This window comes from Anser brachyrhynchus (genome assembly GCF_964034855.1).
Source record: "Anser brachyrhynchus genome assembly, chromosome: 7".
Classification (NCBI taxonomy): Eukaryota; Metazoa; Chordata; class Aves; order Anseriformes; family Anatidae; genus Anser; species Anser brachyrhynchus.
In genome coordinates, this window is record NC_137701.1 from 30,238,215 (window position 1) to 30,254,970 (window position 16,756).

The following is a 16,756-nucleotide window of genomic DNA, read 5'->3' on the forward strand; positions in this document are numbered from 1 at the left end:
ATGAATGCCCAAGCAGTGCCTACACAACACAACAGAGCATGGAAAGTAGAAGCATGTTTCCTATTCCTATGGAATGGACAGACATAAACAGGTATTAATGGGGTCCAACTTTCTTTCAACAACAAGAGCAAGCTAATGAGCTGGACATGTAGCAATAAAGGCAATAGTTGGGGACCAGCTCACATCTACAGAGACCTATGTTATCATCAGGCAAGTGCTTGAATGTATGCTAGAATGGTCCAACCTCTACCTATTAACAATGTTTAAAATCACCTCTGACTACATTATAGAAATAATGATGCAGACAGCAGCAAAACTGCACGGAAAGCACTTACCTCTTCCTGTCTCTTACTAGCTTGACAGAGCCATTCATAACCAAACAGCCTACAGTACCATGTATGCTGCCAGCGTGTTTTTTACCAAGTGCCCTATTGCTCTGCAACTGTGAAAAAAAAAAAAAAAAAATATGTTTTGTACATCGTGGCAGTCTGGAATGGTATGTTTAGATGCCCAGTTCCCAGCAGAGTATTTGCAAATCCAGTAATTGCATATCATTTCCTCATTTGTTGCAGCTGTTGTTGCCTCTGCACTAGTTTACCTGTGGCTTTGGGCCACTTAAATTAGCAGTAGAGAGGGCTATCTTTAATGCTCTTCTCTCCAATGGTTTGTTTGAAGCAATGTCCATATATCTTGGGGCCTTGTAAGTAAAGCAGCATGCCGCAGAGCTTAATTAAAGAGGAAATGAAAAAAATAAAAAAAAGAAAAGAAAAAAAAGTCTTTCCCCAGTGAGCTGAGAGAATTGCATACTGCTGAAGCTGATGGGATGAGATTGATTGTCTGATGTTAACAGGCAGAAAAAGGAAACTTTTGACGGGGTGGGGGGTCTATGCTTCATTAGGGACAGCCCCTTTAAAAAGGACTTTCACTTATAATCTACTCAGATTTCTTTTTATTTCTGTATCCAGCAGTGTTTTAAAGTAATTCCCATCCTGTCTCCTGCTGTAAGCTTGCAAGGAAAAGAAGCCAGTTTTATACACCAAAGCCAAACTGACAGCCTCTTTTCTCTCTCATGAACCATTAGCATGGGATCACCAATACACCCAGGTCATGGCTGTGCTATTTCCATCAAGCATATGACCTGTCCTGGAAATGATTTCATTATCTCATCCAATTAGTCTGGAAAAGGCACTGGGAAATATGGTCCACATGATTCCTACTGACAACCAGGTCCATCATTTCCCATTTTCTGGAGGTGCCTATGTCAGGACTAGTAGCCACCATTTCAGAGCCCTCAGGACTCTCCTTGCTGTCTGTAAATGCATGCAGAAGGCACAAAGCAGTTTTCTACAGGTTACTGAAATGGTTGGGCAAGCAAGTTTATAATTAGCCAACGACAACAGAGACAGAACATCGGTTTTCTTTTCCCTCCAAAGTAACAAAGCATTTTTTAAAGAGCAATTTTTGCTTAACAGAATGCCACCGTACTCTCTATTAAACACTGAAGATCATCCTTGAGGAGGAAAAAGCATGTTTCCACAGAAAACATATCCTGTATATTTGGCCCAGTGATAAAAATCATTTAGTTTCCTCATAGTGTTTTAGTGATGTATGTAAAAGAGGTTGAAGACAGCAATCCAGTCTCCAGCAAAAAAAAAGATCCACTGCATGCCATGCATGCACAAAACCCATTCATGTTGCAATCAAGCAATTTTAGTTCAGGCACAGAGGCCACAAATTCATGTTTTTCAAGAAACATTATGAACTATGGAAGCAGAGAGAATAAGCACCTAGATAGCTGCAGTCTGACCCCTTGTTATCTGAAAACCTGGTTGGATAGGGCTTTGGGCAATCTGTTTAGTGGGAGGTGTCCCTGCCCATGGAAGGGGGTTGGAACTAGGTCATCTTTAAGGCCGCTGCCAAGCCAAACCATTCTACGATTCTATGAAGGTAACACTAAAAGGCCTTCATCTGTTATTGAAATTTGCTTCCTCTAAACAAATATGCAAAAAAAAATCACAATGTCCATACTGGAGGTGCAGTACCCCCGCTATCACTGCTCGAAGGCGTGTGTGCTTGAGTCTAGAGAGCACTTTTGTGATGGGACTTTTAGCACAGGCCCCAGAACAAAAGTAGCACCTGAGCAGAAAGGTAGTATTTTACAGCAGTGTAACCACCAGCCCTGTTACTGCAGTTGGCTCTAACTTTTTCTTCTCTCTGGGAGGCCCAACAGCAGGCCTTACCTCAGGATAGGTGGCCAATAATTTTCTTCAGAGTAATTTTGCTCACAAAAAACATGCATGGACACATTCAGATGGGTCCCAGCTCCACCAGCAAGGTCATTTCACTGCACAGGGTTATTTGCCTGCTTTTATTATGCCTGCTTTCTCTACCAAATCCCCACCTTCTAATGGCTGTACGTTGGAGTTAAACCCATCTCTTGCCATAAGGCACCAAAGCAAAGGCCTCTCCCTCTTCTCCTCATGTCATTCCTGTCTGCCTCAGAGGAAAGCTTCCCCACACACCTGTGCTGCCTCCACAAACAAGGTACTTATGCTGCAGCTGCATGCCCAGCCCTCTGCGGTCATACAGATTAACAGCCCATGCAGCTTTTCTTCTTGGTTCTTATCAACTAATCAAGGATCTCTGTTTTTGTATCATTTCACAAATATCACTCCTTTCCCTGGGATCATTTTAGCTGCATAATAATGACCTGCAAGTGCCAATTGTAATATTCAGCTGACCTTCAAGGTAAATTGTGCTTTGCATTTGCCTCACACACTTTCATAGGAACATAATCCGCTGTCTAACATAAATGATCATTTCCAAAGAACATAATGGTTCTGAGTGCAGACAATAACTGGCTGCAATTTGCTTCATGAGCAATTTTATTTACATCGACGGCAACAGAACTAAATTGAAAGGTCTGCTCTTTGACTGTGGCTGTGTCTATGCTAACGCCAGAAGTATGTTCAGCTTCAGGAAATCAATTCACCTTTGATTTAGCTCTCTGTATTATTAACACAAGAATAACACTGAATATAGATTTCCTGCCCAGATGAAATGTGAATGTCTCTCTTCATGCCAAGGCAAGCACCACCCAAATTATTGAGAAATAACCATTTGATGGAGGGAGAGAGTGCGTCTCAGAAGGTCTGTGGGTAGGATTCAAACAAGTGGAGCTGGATGAAGATAGCTGCCATGCAGACACACTCAGGAAGCCCCATGTTGTTGTGTTCATGCGCTATTGGGTCATCCTCATGACATGATAAAGGCAGCCCTGAGGCAGCCTTCATAGTCACACTGCAAGTGTGTGCACTGCAAGTGTGGACTGCAAGTGGAGAAACAAGATCTTTAATGTGTTTGGAGTGCACTGCCCAGAGAAGGCTCTGCATGACATAGCCACATTGCTAAAAGGTGGGTAGGACATACCATATTCAGTTTTTCAAAATGCTACAGGTCACTGACAGAGCAACATAAAGCCAGTTCTGGGCACCACAGTACAAAAAGGATGTAAAACTGTTGGAGAGTGTCCAGAGGAGGGCGACGAAGATGGTGAAGGGCATAGAGGGGAAGACGTATGAGGAGCGGCTGAGGCCTGTTCAGCCTGGAGAAGAGGAGGCTGAGGGGGGACCTCATCGCGGTCTACAACTTCCTCGTGATGGGCAGGCGCCGACCTATTCTCCTTAATCACCAGTGATAGGACCCGCAGGAATGGTGTCAAGCTGAGGCAGGGGAGGTTTAAGCTAGACATCAGGAAGAGGTTCTTCACCGAGACGGTGGTCGCACACTGGAACAGGCTCCCCAGGGAAGTAGTCACTGCACCAACCCTGTCTGAATTTAAGAAGAGATTGGACTGTGCGCTTAGTCACATGATCTAAAATTTTGGCTAGACCTGTATGGTGCCAGGAGTTGGACTCGATGGTCCTTATGGGTCCCTTCCAACTCAGGATATTCTGTGATTCTATGATTAGACTGCATGGTCAAAGCAGGCAACCCAGGCGGACTAGAACCTGCCTGACATGAAGATGGTGTGGGATGCCTTAGACTCACTGTTTTCTATAAATTCTCCTTTCCTTGTGTAACTTCATGTTTGCAGAGGGAGACTGTTTTGATGCTAAGTATATCCCAGTTTTTGAAAGCTGTTTTTGTTAAAATTGTCACGTGTCATGTTTCCTTAATTAGAAAGATAAATCACAAGGTGCTATTCAGAAGTTAAGTGAGACAGTTCGCCATTTTATTTACACAGAAAATGTATGAAGTACCCAGGTGTTCCCAGTCCCAAAGAACCTGCAGAAAGTGAACAGCATGTAAACATGAATGTAGAGAGTGCTTATATGTGATAGGGATGATTATGACAGATTTCAATCCATGATCAATGTCCATCCAATATATTAGGCTCTGTTCCCATTCCAGTGACAACCACTATAATTTTTGTTCCTATTCTATAATTTTTTCTTAAAAAAAAAAAAAAATTACTGTGTAATTAACCATACATCTCTGAGCTAAAGAGCTTCCAATCTAAGCACTTTGTACCTTGTGGTAGTAATTTCTGTGAAACGCTCAGAGTGAAAGTGAGTATCTTCTGCTGAAGTGCTGTCTATTTCTGCGTGTAGCACTGATAGAAACTAACACTACCTGAGATGGGACCTTGATGTTCCAGTGATGCATTAAATTCCAAACCATTCTCTGAAGTTTTCTACATCTAAATAATGTAGGGAACAATCATAAAAGCTGCATGGATTATTCAAGAAGAGCTTGATGTCCATGTTAAGTGTGGCAAGTGGAAGCAAAGAAAGGTTAAGTTACCCAGTATCTTCTGATAAGTATGCAACATTATTTTAACTCTTAATCTAGTACATTAACAAGAAGTCCATCATTGTAAGCCAGTAACTATTAAAGGTGGGTGTGATGAATTCAGTGAATCTATTCCAATTTACTCCCACTGAAGATTTGGTAAAGGTGAGGGAATCACATAGTAAATTACATTTAGATTTTGCTGTGATGAAAGTCTATGAAGAAAAAAGCCCAGATAAATTTGGGCCAACTGAGTCACAACAATATTGCCAGCTGACATTAATGCTACGAGATCACTAAAGAAACATTAACTCCCTCAAGGTCAGGAAAAGAAGCTTTCATAGTGAAGGCTAAGAAAGGGAAAGGAAGCCTGTCTCAAGTGCTCCAGCAGCCCCTGAGACTGTCACCAGGAAGACTTAAGACTTTGCAAGCATTCTTTGACCTCCATCAGAGGCAGTGACTGAGAGCAGGTGGCAGTGGTGTGAAGGTGACTTACAGCAAGGAGAAGAGCAGAAGGAGCCGCATGCAGTAGAGACACTTGCACATGCAGTCATGGGCTGATATATGTCTTCAGTTACTGGTACCTCTTGTGTTCTGGAAAAGAACGGCAAAAATAGCTGTTAATATAAATAAATAATTTTAATTTATTTTAAAATATTAATTTTTAAAAAAATAATTCAATAGCGGCCTAATAAAAAAAAAAGTAGAATAAAAATATATTATTGAGTTTCTTCCTTTTTTTTTTCTCCAGAAAGTATATAAATAGCCATAAAAATGTCAGTGCAAAAGAGGGAGACGAGCAAATAAAAACAAAGCTTCCAGTGAGCACAAGTTTATAACCAGAATCCCAAAACTGCTGTTATCTTGAAGTCAAGTTATCATCACAACATAGAGTACAACCCAGAGAGACCCCAGAGCCAGTGGCAGCAAGGAGCCGGGCCTGTCAGATTAACCATAGCCCCATGTTAACACAAAGTTGTGCTAGACCATGTGGTTAGAACAGCATCGAGCTCAGCAATCCATCGCCCCAGGAAAAGCAGCCATGGCACAAGGAGGTGCAGTAAAAGGGGTAGGGAAGGGAAGGGAAGGGAAGGGAAGGGAAGGGAAGGGAAGGGAAGGGAAGGGAAGGGAAGGGAAGGGATTTGCATTTGTGTGCCTCGAAGAAGATGGGGGTAGGTAGAGCGACAAGTGCTTGGTGCAACCCCAGCAGCGTAATATCTGAGGCCACCCAGTTGTTTGCTCAGGGATGATGAAAGTGAGAAGGACTGGATGAAAGGGCTGGGTTGTCACTGTGGATGGTCACCAGATCAGGTACTGCACCTCATGCCAAGCTAGCATGGTTTGGAGCAGCTCCCCTCCCTGCCTCAGAGTGGGAGTGGCAAGGAGAAGATCTCCAGGGTTTATGGAGACAGACTGTCCCACCAGGTCTTTGTCCCTTGTATAAAAGCAGCCTGAGTCACATGGACCCTCCCAGGAGCTAACAGTTCAGGCAAGCAACCCAGAGCCCTGTCAGTCCTTCCCCTTCTGAGTTCTGCACTATTGTGCTAAGACACCACTTGTGCTATTTCAAAAGACAATTGTTCATCTCATTACCCACACCCCTGCAGATTTTTTTGAAAGATTTCAGAAAAATATTTAAAAATTACAACCAATCTTCTTTTAAGAATGGTAAAAATTCCTATCCATTTGTATATTGTATTAAAATATATTTCCATAACAGTTAAATGCATTCAAAACATGTATCCATTTTTGTAAATTTGTATATAAACCCATAAGGTAAATATTTTCTGGGTTCCTCGACTGCTTTTATTTTTTAGATCATCTCTATTGTCAATTAGACACTTTTCTGACGTGAGGATTCTGACAGCAAGAATAGGAGAGATTTGCAACAAATGTCTCCAATTTAAAAGCAGAAAACCACAGCAGGAGCAAGTGATGTCCAAATTACGAAGACCACTGCATTTCAGTCCAGGTTGGTAATCACATTTCTACAGACAGAAAAAAGATGTGTGTCCTACCATTAAAACAGGGCATTATGCTATTGTACATTGAATATGTATTCCCATAGATGGACTTCTCCTTCATCAGGCCTTCAATCTAAAGGGTTCTGGTGTACCAAGAAGTGCTGTTCATGTCTCAGCAATGCCTCATGATTTAGACATTAGATGCAATCAAATCTATTAAGGAGTGTAGTTTAATAATCCACATCCTCTTTCACTTCATTTTCTATTTATTGCCACAGTATGCAGCAAATGTGAGGCATTTCATGGCTAACAAGATTCAGAAAGGTATAAAAAAGAAAGAAAAGCCTTGAAGATGGTTTTGTTTTGCTGGTTTCACACAGTTCATAATGGGACACTCTGCACAGCATGTGGTTTACAGAGCTGGGCTTATTCCAAGGGGAAAATAGTAAATGTGAAATGGGTTTATATTCTGTGAGATACAGCTCAAGTGCCCTGCTTTCATCAAATGAGTCCTGGAAAACTTCTTCTTGTTTCTCACACACACGTAAATTCATTAAATCTTTTTGCATCTCATTAAATTACTTGAGGGGGAGGTAGCCAGAACCATCCCTGTGCCTGCAGGAAGTTTAACCAGTGCTGTACCTGGGGCTAGCCACCAGCAAAGATGAGCTGCATCCCCAAAAATCTTAAAGATTAAAATGCTGGTGTGGCAAAGCACTTAGGGAATGGCTCAGCCGTGTCTGCTTCTCCTCACAGCTACTTATTAGCATATTGCAAAGTGCTTTCTGAGCCTCAGCTGCAAGGCACTAAAGGAGGGATGGTGAAGGAGCGGGAGGAAGGCAGCCTCCTTCCCACTGACCTGCCTGAGCACTGCTGCTCCTGACAAGAGGACTTGCAGCCAAGTCCAGGCTCCATTATCTCTGGGTGACTGCTGAGATCACTGATGTTTCTCCTGATTTTGCACCCATCTGAGGGAAGGGCAGCACGCATAATTTCTAGGCACTGCCTGCTGAGATGGATTTGATCAAATGCCCATCAGGTGAAATCCACCAGAGCCATCAGAGCCTCTGTTTCAAGCCAGCTCATAGTAAAAGTGACTTGGAGCAGGTGGCCAGTGAGTTCCTGCAAGAGGGCAACATCCCCAGGTCAGCGCAGCTGCCTAGAGCCATAAAGCTGGGGATGCTCCTTCTTAGCCAAGTCGTGCCATAAATATATTGTGAAGGTTGTTTTGCCTCCTGCTGCCATTTCCTCACCTCCAGCAGTGACATACAAACCAGCTTTGTCATTCCTCCACATACAAAAAAAAAAAAAAAAAAAGCTTTAATAATAAACACCTCCCCAGGCTTTGCTGCCACTAAACGACAGCATTATAAAGTATTGATACAGAAGCTCAAACCGATTGGGAGGACAAGAGGTGTGTCCATCTTTCTCACTGCACTTTACCTTCCCGCTGAGAAAAGTTGAGGCTGCTATTTGGCCCTGTGGGAGTTTCAAAAGAGAAAGGGCAATTGTTAGGTTTCTGCTGAGCTTCCAGCCTCCCAAAATGTCAAAGCTAAAAAAATAAAAATAAAAAACTCAAATGATCATAAGTAGTGGGGATGTTCAAGGTGGAGAAGGCCTCTTCAGCTATTAAGGCCACCCCCCCCACCCTCCCCCTTGAAAGCCTGGCCAGTGGGTTTGGCTTCTGCATTTAAGTATTTCCTTTAGGCTGAAAAAAATTCTCTTCCCATTGGGTGGAGAATTAATATTTTTTTCACTGGGATGATAATATTTTTTTTCTGGGATGGGAGATCATTCTGCTGCTCACCCCATCGCTCACATGCTGGCCAATAACTAGGGTCTCACCTGCCCATGCAGGAGGAGAAACCACTTTGATGTATTTTCCTGGGAAAAAAGGAGGTTTAGCACATCCTGCCCTGTAGTTTTATAATTCCTTCTGGTTGTAGCTAAATGCTGTTTCTTGGGAGAACATGGCCAGCCAGTAGCTGTTTGCCTCAGCGCTCAAAAGCTTTCCTATTTGCAGTTATTTCAGTTGCTGCACCTCCATGACAGGGCTGATAAATTCAATTCTGACTGCAGTGGGACCAGGTGACAGCTGAAAACAAAAAAGCACGAGTGATCCTGACAGTGCCTCACTTCAAAGAAAAGAAAAGGCAGGGTAGGAAAATGTTCTTGAGGCAATCTGGTGAAAGGGAGCTGCTACTGAGCCGCTGCATTCATCTGAGTTTTTCCAAAGGTCACTCTCATCCTCCCTCTTTCCCTGGTCTCCCATACACCATCTGCAGTTCAGATAACGCAGCTTTTATTGGGCTCTCCACCTGTCTCAGCAAAACCTGATTACATATATTTTTCTCTTGTGGACATTTCCTCTCCTTGTTCGCTTCCTTGCCTCTATTCTTTCTTTCATCTCAGGCTGATCAAAATTGTTGTACACTCAAGAGCGGCTCGTACCTTGGGAATAGATGAATCCCCAGTCCTACCAGAACTTTATAAACGTCATTAAAATCTTTCTTTACTGGTCTGCACTAATAATGACCTGCAGTTACGGTATCATGCAATGAAGATTTATGAGAACAACAGCATACAAAAACCAGTAACACTTACTTGTTATTGAGATAACACAAGCAAGACAATAGTATTTAGTTAACATAAAATGGAAACCAGAAAAAATGTCTATTACCTTGTAGGTACCTTGTAATTCTCCTACTCAAACCTTTTCATACTCAGCCCAGCTGCTGCTCTATAGCTTGTCTAAAAATTAGCCTAAAATTGTATCTATCGAAACTTGTTGCCACATCTAAAAAGATTTCATATCCATTTGTATATTTACATATAATTATATCTGTATAGATATAAGTATATACATTTGCCTTTTACTAGCTTGTTACAGAGTTCCCATGCATTTGTGTGCCAGATGAGTAGCTCTTGGTGGGGACGTTGCTGCCCACCCTCAAGACAGGCAGGTGGCAAACTGGGCTTGGAAAGGGCTTGAATATGGAAGGGGACACATAAGAGAAAGTTCAAAAATCCATTTCTCATAATAATCATTTTAAACGTTCTAATCTTGTTAGGTATTATCTTGATACTTCAGCAACTATACTGATTTTATTTCATGGAGTATTGCTCTCTTAAACCTCTTTTGCATTATACATGAATGTGTGTGCATGCACACATGCACACAAAACTCTACTACAAAATTTTCTTTTGAGATGCCAACAGCTAAAAGGTATTACACACCATTTTGTACTCCCATGCATGAGCATCACAGTTCAGCACAGCATTTAAACACATGCTTAGTCTTGGAAGCCTCATTTATCCCTGTGCAACTTTTGCTGGGTCTAGAGTTAAAAACAGCTTTGAACCAGAGGTAAGGATGTATCTCTCTCTCAGTCTCCTATGGGAATACAAGTATTATCAACCAAGGAGGTATGCCCTTCTTAGCAGAAAGCACTTACACAACTAAATATAAACAAAATATTATGCCTTGTTTAATATTCCTGGTTCCCAACATTTTAAAGAGCTGTGTGAAGCCCTGGAATCCTGCTGTGTTGTTACACAAAAAGCAAACATCAGACTGGGTGCATTTACAGGATTGCTGTCGGATGGATCTGTGAAATGTTCCTTCCCTGCTCTGCTTCAGTGCTGCTGTCAGGCCTGGAAAATGCTCTTTGAGAAAGATGTAAACTAACTTAAAAATAATTATCGGCTTAACAAGGATGATTAGGAATCTAGAAAGCCTGACTTCATTTGAGAAGACTGGAAAAAAATTAACTGTTTTAAGTCTAATAACTGAAAAATAGACAAATTAGAATAGCAGATTTCACATGCATTGAAGGTAACTGTAGAGTGAGTCATAAATAAATAAACTCATGTCCTCTGTGGATAGAAGGTATTGACTTAAAAGCAAGCTTGAAGGATTTAAGTGAGACATTAGGAAAAGGCTGGCAAAGCCCTGAATAGACTAACATCAGGAATGGTTTAGGTAAAGCTGATTCTGCCTTGGGAACAGAGCTGGGTCAGGTGGTGTCACTGTTTCTTCCTCCTGTATTTTTTACTACAGAAAGTGGTACCTTTCGGCTTTTGGAGGAAGTTATCTTTTAGAAATATGTTTTTCCTGACACTTTTCAAGTTACTGAAAGTAACATTACTCTTTGGTAGTTCCAAAAGAGACTGGCCAATTTAGTAGCAATGCTTCCCCTTTTCAGAGGCTGGGATTTCAAGGGGATCTTAAAGTTGCGCAACTGCCTTAGACTTTCTACAAGATTTGGACCTTTGGATGGTACCGATTTTGTGTTTGTTAACAGAAAATTGCAATTGCAGTTATAATACCACCTTATCAAAGAAGCAGAGCTGTAGTCAGGCTATTCACATTTTATCAGGGTATGTCTTGGTGACTAGGAGGGTCCCAACACTGAGAAAAGCCAGTCCTGGTGAGTCCACATGAGTTACTAGGTTTTGCTCTGCCTGCTCTGAGTGTGGCTATCAATGCTGAGGATGTACTGCCTGATTCTCACTGTTGTAACCACATCGAGATCCTTTCACTAGCAGCTGTGACTTTGCCTTTGTGCCCTTTGCGTTTATTGTTGTGGAGAACTGTTGGAGGCTCTAGAGGACGATTTTGCACTTTCTCCAGTGCAAAGTAGGCTGAAATGGACAAATGGACCTTGCCTTCAGTCACTTCCCAGCAAAGACAACTAGCTCCCACTGAAGAGGTTTATGATGATTAATAAAGATCAATGACTTAAGCTTTAAACTGGGTGTCACCAAAAGAATGGCAATGACAATATACAACACATTAAAATTTTCCAAATCATGTTTCCAGCTGCATAGCCCATAGTAGAAACAGGGGAAGCACCACACAGACTGCAAAGAGTGAGCTCCGCTTCATGGCTGACTCCAGGGTTTGTCATGACCAAAAAATTTATAACTTTTTCACCTGGTTCAAGCAAAAGACATCCTGGGGAGAGGATGGAGAGTGATATACAAAGCATGATACAAACTTTTCCACATTACCACATAAAGCAGCAGGCTCTGTTTTAGACCACTTATCCCTGAAATTGTCTCTTCTTTAGTAAAACTGTGTCATTAGTTTTCTAACATTCAAAACCATCCAGATATATCATGCTGAAATGGCCCACCTTGTGCTCTCTGCACACAAACAAAAAAGTAATTGGCTTTAAATGCAAAAGGAGACCTACCTAAATAAAACCTCCTTCCTGGTCTGCATAGGCAGGCAGCAGAAAATAGGACGGCTTTGGAGGTGAAATGTCTTGTGGAGAAAAGAAGTTTCTGGAAGGTCACTCCCAGCAGGACAGAGATGCATTAGAATAGCCTGGTATTCAAGCACCATTGCTTATTTCCAAGGAAAATGGCAATTTCACTTTGATTGTCCCAGGAGATAACCTCCTTAAAACAGTACTTTACACTTTGCCATAGGGTAACTGTGTAGCTCCCAGGAAAACGGGTAGGCCCAGAGCAGAGGTTCTCTCTGCTCTGCGCAGAGAGGATCTTTACTGGCAAAGGAGCACAAAATATGCTGAAATGCAGAGAAGCCTTCATGCTCCATTGGCGTTAACTTTTGCTGCTTCTAGGTTCTGTACCTGTGGTGATATGAGGCTGATACCACTTAGCCCTCCCATGTTTTGCATGGCTCCAAGGTGAAAATTGGTTAATTACCCACTCATTAAGTCACCTTGCTTGAGACCCTATTTCTATAGCAATCAAGCCCCTAATACTGTTAACTCTGCTTCTGAGATGAAGCAGAGCAGCCTACAGGTTTGTTCAGAGACAAGACACCCCCAAGGTTTCTGAACATCCCACTGAAACCCTTAATGTACTTGAAACTTCTTTTTTTGCTTAGTCTGTTACTTCACACTGTGAGAGGAGGCAAGATGCAGGGAGGCAGAGAAGGCAGGAGAGTCAGCAAGATAACTGAAAGATCAGGGAGTCCTGTGCAAAATCCAGGCACAAAACCAGCCTCATTTGTGTGATATGTGCCGTTGTCGGTCAGAGCAACCCAATTAGAGTTTCTCAGCACAGTGCCTATTCATGAGCCTGAATATCTTCTCCTGTTCAAGCACTGTCAACAAAGAACTTTGCTCTGAGCTGTCCAAATATTCTATAATTAAGACGAATTAGCAAGTAGAGAAGTAACTGCAGCAAGAATAAGAAACAGTTGTGAAGAATACTAAATTCCCTACCGAAGTTTTAAGTCTAAACTGATAGCCCTATGCACTTCTTTGCTGGCTTTTCCTTTCTTCTCTGTTTTTTTTAATTCCCCTTCTCTTTCCTTCAGTAACAGAAGAGTAAAAAGGACACAATCCAGTAGCTACTAAACTGAAGCACTATTTCTTTTTTATCTTTTTTATTTCCATGCTACCCTTTGCAGAGCCCTTTCAGCTCACAGAACATCTCCCTGCTTCTTCCCTGAAACACTGATTAAACCAGAAGAGTCAAGAGTGATGGGAAACAAGAAAACAGGGCAAATGTGTTCCTGCCACCTACAATCTGAAAGCACTGCTCTGTTCATCAGCAAGCACCACATCTCTAGGAGAAAGGAAAGATTTAAATGGCTTTCAACTTTATATTTGAAGCAACCATGATCATCCTCCAAGAGATGGGTAGAGGAAAAGGGATATGTCATATTCTAGGTTTTCTCTGTTGCCTTTTCTGTTGTGGTCTACAGGCAAGATGTGATGTTTGGATGCATCAAACTCATAATCAGGAGCAGCTCTTCCTTGGCTTTCCCTCTTGCAGGTCACAAGTACAGTGAAAAAGTTTAGCAACGAGATGGCAGCAACCAGTCTGAATGGCCATGCCTTGCCCTTCATAGATTATTTTTCTGTCTCACAGGGTCCTCAGCCCTCAGAAAAGGCTGCAATGCTTCTGCTCAAGCCCTTTTTGTGCAGTTGGCTGTTGGAACAGTTCCTCCTCACGAATAGATATATAATAGGCAAAATAGACACTTTGGATTGACTGAGTCTAGACTGAGCCCATGGGTGGCAGGACTTACATCTCCCTCATTAAGCATCATTTGTGGGCCTTTTAATCTCACAGGATTTTTAATCTCTTGCCTATGATTTGGAACAACTTCCTGCAACCTACAAGAATGCAGGCAGTTGAACGTTCATTTTCTGGCTTCGGTTACAGGTTGGATGAGAATATGTTGCTCAGTTCAAGCCAGCCTGGGGCATTAATCCTCACTCAGGAATTACAGCCTATAAGCAGAAAAGTCTGTTAGGGTAAGGCAGCAGCTGAAGTGGATGTTTCTAAGGACTGAAACTGCATTCTGGCACTTACCTATCCCTTCCATCATCCTTTAAGGACCTAAATCCCAGGGAGTCCTAGCTGAGAAACCTTTCCTAAAATGATCTACTAAATGTGTCTGATCTGTGTGAGAGGTGTAAAAAGAGCTTTGGTCAGCAGAGGTTTCTGCTCACAAGAGAAAGGACAGTTCTGGAACTGACCTAGAGGCCAGAAAGGAAGTTTAGTTTGTTTGAGATACGCAATAATATTATTAAAAAAAAAAAAAACACAAACTCATCATTTAGGAGAACTTTATTCCCTCTTGCTGTTATGGAAGTTTTAGGCTTTTCCAATGCAGAACACATCTTTACTCCTTAACTAATAAAAGCTCTTCATCAGGCACATGAAATGGGCCATTAGCCTTTAAAAAGAACAGGAATATATGGCTTCAAGTGTAAAAGTCTTTAAGCAAAGGCTTGTTAGGGCAAGGTGGACTTTTCAGTTTGGTTTTGCTGCACATTTCTTGGTGGGAGGTAGAAATAGACATGAATGTGGCCCTTTTTGCTGGCAAACCAGTCTAGAAAGCTGCTCAGCCTCTTTTACCCTGGAAGAAATGTTTGCCCTGTTCAATCCCCAAGCACCTCCTTTCCCAGAGATTTCACCTAATTGGATTCAGACATTCAGAAATGCTGAGAAGTAGTGGCTGCACGGGAAGTTCAATACAGACAACATTCAGTATCCAGCCACCCCTGGCCCCAAGGTATATCATCACTGCAGAAATGTAGCCATGTTCCTCATTACAAACAAGATTGATGTATTTAGATCGCCCTGCAGCTCTCCTTAATCAGCTATCTAATTTTAGGCCTTTGCATTGAGACTTAGAAAGGGAGGAGGGAGGGAGGTCATTGACAGAGTTCTTAAAATACTGTAGTAAAAACCTACACTTGTTAACCATTCTCTTTATCTGCTTTATACCCATAAGATATAAACTGCTCTTCCCTCCCTCAACTCCTTTATTCCCTCCAGGATTCACATTGCAAAGAGCTAAGATCAACTGAAAAAAAACTTTGATGAGGTCTTCTCACATTGGATTTAGGTTCTCTGTACCAGCTACCTCAAAGCAGCAATAAGTTGACTTAATCCTTTTTTAGCTTCTTGGTTGTATTATATTTTTAGCTTCAACCCCCAGTCGTTACTGGTCTGTCCTGTTTTCAGTCACAACACCAACAACTTTCCATTCCTTTGGCTCATTTCAACGACATTGGTGAATGAGTTATTGACAGCAAGTAACCAGAAAGAGAAAAAGAAAGCTTTCAAGTGCTCTCAAGGAGATGTGTATTGTGTTTGAGCTTGTCCCTTCATTAAACATGAGGGAATCTACATTCACTGTGCTTGCCTACATTGATATACTAGGACATGCTATGTCCATTTAGCACAGGAGAAAACCAGTGGGTGGTATTATACAAGACTGTACTGAGTGATAAAGGAAATCACTTTAATTCCAAGTGCATCCTGACAACATTGGTCTTGGAGTTTGAACATATAAATATCATACACTCTGCACTAGTTCTGTAAGTCCTTCTGTAAGCCTGAGCTTTGCCTCTCCAAACTGGGAACCCAAAACCTCATCCTGTGACAACACAGCAGAGATTAGCATTACCTTCCCCTTCACATTGGACTAACAGATCATACTGATTTTAATGTGTGCAGCACAGAGGAAATTAAAAGCCCCTGAAAGGAGCCATCATCAGGATCTGCAGACACTGCCAGTGTTTCCATGTTTGTCTGCTCCTTCTGCTGTTTTGGCTGGGAAAGCCAATACTCCAAGTTTTGTCCTAGCATGTACTCAGCCAGCATCCAAGGTATAAAATGTGAGATCTGTTACACATTAGCCCCTGTTTGGTGATAGGCATGAACCTCTGCTACAGTGCTTCAACTTATGCCTGCAGTCACAGTATGTGCAGTGAGAACAGCATTCCCTGATTACTCCTAGATTACTCCTAGATTCAGTCATGTCAAGCAGACAAAGCTTGATTTGACTTCTACATCCTGCCAAATGTCACATTAGCACCAGCCCAGGCCCATTTTTAAAGCTCCCACTGCCAGAGCCTGAAGACTCTTAAGTTCCTCGTTTTGGACATGACTCTCAAAGACACAAGCTCAAACTACAAATGCTAGAGCTAAACCCTATACAAATCATTGTTCATTTTCTAACACTAAAGGTGCTCTAAATGGGGTGAGCAAGAACTTGGGAAAGAACACAGCCTTGACAACTGACTCAAAGTGACCAAGGGGACATTCCGTGACATATAATGTCATGCTCAGCAATAAAAATTGGGCAGAGAGGTGGGTCTCGCAGGCAGCCATTTCTCTTGGAACCTAAATCCAATGTGAAACATCATCAAAGTTTTTTTGCAGTTGATCTTAGCTTTTTACAATGTGGATGACTCAGCATCAGTCTGCTTATGGGAGGTATTGAGTGATTGCTTTTGCATCACTTGTTTGGAGGTTTTTTACCTTCTTTCCTCCACTTGTTGAGATGTCTCTAACTTCACACACAAGTTTTTTTCATTTTTATTCTTCCTCCCTCTGGAGTAAGGAGTGAGTGAGCAGCTGCATGGTTCTTAGTTGCTGGCCAGGTTTCTTGCTGTAACCATTTCATCTGGGTAGCTCCCACTGGGAAACCCGGGGACTGTGATCCCAGAAAACACAAGAGCATTCTGACTATTGCAGGTTAGTGATTTATCTCTATG

The 16,756-nt window shown here is 42.0% G+C and overlaps 1 protein-coding gene across 1 annotated transcript in view; it reads right to left on the bottom strand.

Annotated features, from left to right (window-relative positions):
* Window positions 1-16,756, bottom strand: part of LOC308198431 (uncharacterized protein) — a 115,619-nt gene that overhangs the window by 84,849 nt on the left and 14,014 nt on the right. Inside the window, exons 3-4 of the mRNA XM_080600813.1 lie at window positions 5,291-5,388; window positions 336-442 (exon numbers count right to left, since the gene is read on the bottom strand). The gene's annotated coding sequence lies outside the window, so the exon portion shown is untranslated. The remainder of the gene's footprint in view (window positions 1-335; window positions 443-5,290; window positions 5,389-16,756) is intronic.